The sequence below is a fragment of the Apteryx rowi genome, unplaced genomic scaffold (genome assembly GCF_003343035.1).
Source record: "Apteryx rowi isolate R43461 unplaced genomic scaffold, aptRow1 scaffold_200, whole genome shotgun sequence".
NCBI lineage: Eukaryota > Metazoa > Chordata > Aves > Apterygiformes > Apterygidae > Apteryx > Apteryx rowi.
The window spans coordinates 626,724-630,514 of NW_020448309.1; positions in this window are offsets into that span (position 1 = coordinate 626,724).

Below are 3,791 nucleotides of genomic sequence, written 5' to 3' on the forward strand. Positions count from 1 at the left end.
GGCTCAGCCGGCGTCCGGGAGCGGGGAGTGGGAGCCCGCGGCTCGCCCGGCTGTCGCCGCCTGCGCCGTGGCCCCGAGCGGAGCGGGGAAACCGGGATTTCGAGGGCTTTCCCTGCTTTTGGCAGGGGAGGGTGAAGGCAGCCGGTTACCTGCCGGGCCAGTAGTGGGTTGTTTGTAAACAAGGCGATGGCAGAAAGCTTTGATCCGGGCTTCGTCCTGCGTATTTGGGACTTGTCTGAAGGAGAGACCCGGTTTGGAGCGGAGTGCGGTGGCATGTTCCAGTCTGGCAGCTTGATGTACCGAGTTCTCACAGGGCTATTAAGTAGCTTAATTTGCAAAATAAAGCATTGGGCTGTCAGAGCTGTAAGCACGGCAGGAAGCTAGGTGGCCAGTTTGTTGGTTTTTTTAGAAAACTGACGCCTTATTGTTTGGGGTCTGCTGAAATAACAGCAGTACTTGGAAAACTTCCCGGGGGGTTGCAGCTTTTGGAAGGTCAGAAGCGGCTCATCTGCCTCCGTGTTTGTATTGTATCAGAGTTGCCTTGAAAATCCCCAAACTTCTTTTTGTTGGCAACATTTGCAGAGAGCAGAAAGTGCCAGCATCTAAGATAAGCAACATGGACTCTATTAATATGCATCCAAATGTGCTAAAGATCATACAAAAGTAATCATAGAAGTTTAGCTTCAGGATAGCAGTGTCTTGCCTATCTAGAAACGTGTGCWGTGTTTCAGCCCTAGCTTTTGCCATCGTTATGTAAATTAATATGAATGTAAGGGAGTATGTGAAACTGCTACCCTTTAATATTGGTAAACCTGTTGATGTCTAAGACTGATACAGAGTTTAGCAGAGCATGTGAAATCAGCTTGCCAGATTGCTGCATCTGGTCAGTGAAATGAATCTGATTTGAATCTGGGCCAGCTTCAGGAAGAAAATTTTCATAGCTCAAGATCTCGTAGATTAGGCATGTAGCGTGGTGATGGGACTGGGGAAAGAAGCATGATCCAGGAATAACATCTGGAATTAATGTGTTTGTAAAGAATAATGCTTTAATAACACAAATAGAAGGACAATAATTGAGTTGATTAGGTTTTCTTCTTTGCTTGGCTGGTGTTATTGAACTGAAATATTTGGGACACTGAAAAACTTAATTCACTAGTTCACCTCCTCGTGACTATCGGTGAGCAAAGAGCAGTGGTATTTATGCATTCTGTTCTGGAGTTACGAAAATACATTATGAAGTCTGCGAACATAGGGCCCTCAGGTTGAATAAAACTTCAGTTGACAAAGTAGTGAACTTTGTAATGGCTCATCTTTTTTTTTGGCACAGCAATAGCAAATAAATTACGCTGCATAAGTAACCTCCCGTATAGCATGTGTACATTTATTATCAGATAAATAAGTAATCATATAGGCACTTGCAAGAGCCAGTTATTGAAGAGCTGGGTATCGGAAGTATTTTGATAAGGCAAGAAGACTGAATCTAAGGTGGATGGAGACATGGTAGAGTTGGAATGACTTTATGAGGGTTTTCCAGGTCTTGGAGCCAAGACTGATTATGATCTCTTCAGAAGTATCAGTGTATTTTGCTGATGCATGCAATGTAAAGCTCAGCTAAAAGTATATCATGAACTACATTAGATTCATCAGACACTGATCAATGGGTAATTATCACTGCAAGATCAAACCTCTTGAATGTATGACAAGCCATAATCACCAGGCAGGCCACAAATATAATTCTGTATATGGAAAGAATTGTGTCTTAGAAGCTAACAAAGTATCGGATAACATATTGAACAGTAACATCTAGATCTTGATACTTTGAAAGCGCTTAGATGAGTGAGTAGTCAAGCAGATGCTAATTAAACAAGTAAGTCTTCTGTATGAATTGTTTCTTCAGAAACTTTGCAGGACGGGAAGTTGACCTTACTTACTTCTTGGCTGGAGASGTTGTTATCAGTTCTTCATCACTGAACGTGTTGTTCAGAATATGTTTGCTGTCATATTATTTGGGAAAAGATACTCACTGTGGAAAAGCCATCAGTTGAAGTCAAATAAGTTGAGGGTCCCCAGACTGCTGACTGACAAATGAAATACAGTACGTGTCAGTTTTCTTTAATAGCTCCTATTAGSATTAGAAACGTAACATTTTGAGATATAGAATAGATGGTAGTGACTGTCTCCTCTCATTAACCTGTAATACTTGTGAAACCAAATGGCCCGGCAGTGAGGAAGGATATCCTACTTATTGGAAAGTTTGCTTTGTTGAAGGAAAGACCGGGTGGAAATGTTTTCTTTGGTTAAAGAATTTGATTTAAAATGAAACTTACTCTCTGTAAGCAAATATCTTTGTAGGTTGTGGAAGGCTTAACTAAGTCAATCGACTTGATTTGTCAGACTCTGCATCTGCTTCTACAAAACATTAAGACCAGTCTTACAGACTGGGTTCGTTTGTTTGAAGTGCACGCTGGCCCCAAATGTTTTGTGGCTTTCAGCGAAGGTAAACTTGAAGTATCTTGCGCTTTCTGTAGTGTCTTGGCCACAGTGGCTAAGAGCAGTTGTGTACTTCCTCGCTAGGTGAGAAGCTATCTTTGCTATTTATAACTTTGAAGCTGTATTTTGAAAATGACCTTTCAAATTACAAGTGCCGTTTCTGAGCCTCCAGCTTGTGTGGTTGTCCTGCTTGGAAGTGTCAGATGCAGCATAAACCTAGACCAAAGACCAGTGTTAATGTTTGTTATTTGTATTGTGGCTTCAGTTATATTTGCATTTCTACCTTGGTGACTGCAGAATGCTTCTGGATTAACATCAATCCCGTGTTACCAATGATTAGCTTAATTTATTGAATATAGATTATTTTTGGTTTTCTATTTAGAGCAGAATTTAAAGGGGGTTATTAGCTTAATGTGAGCAAATAGCTTGTATTAGAAATCACCAGGAAACCCTCTGTAAGTAGGTGAAACAAAATGTTGGTCACAGTTAAGCTTCTTTAGTCTTCAAACATGGTGGGAAGCAGGCATGAAATGCTCTCTTCCTCTTGAGTGGCAGAAGGAACTGAAGAGTAAACTTCTGCAAAAATCGAATCTTAAGGAAAAGAATTTTGATGCTTCTGGCTGGGAAGGCATCTCTAAATGTAATAAGCAACGTTTTTCTGTGTTTAAGGACTCTCTTACAAATGGTGACAGCAGAAAGGATTGTTTATACTTTGTCTGCTCTTTGATGGTTTACCAGCTGTTTCCCTTTTGCCTGTTCCATGGAGAATTGARTTGCTCATGAAATAACTCCTGAATTTCTACTATGTGCAACACTTTTAAAGCAGACTGGCACTTATGTTTGATTTACTTTAAGGTGCTGGACAACTGTGGTTGCACAGTGATTCTGGACTAGATAGTTGAGGCTGTAACCTCTCTGGCAGTCCCAGTTCGTTATTCCTGCTTCTGAGTCAGAGCGGTAAAACTGCAGGCATGTCTAGCTGCCCTTCAGAGCTTTGTAAAGTGGCATCCATGTCAAAATAAGGCTGGTYGGTTTTTGATTGCCATTCAGAAGCTTTGGCCCTTTGTTCCCTCCCAAACATTGGGGGAAAGTCCTAGGAAAGCGGAAGGCGACACATTTTTTCGGAGAGTCCAAAAACACAGCTAGGGGAGGGTAATGCATGGAAGACCCCTTTCCCTAATCATAGCAGCCAGGATACTGTTGGAAGAATCGTGGAGACGCTATCATTGGAACAAAATCCAKGAGGCTGAGGAGAAGGAAGAGATGATTCCTGGGTTGTTGGGTTTTTTTTATAGCTAGGG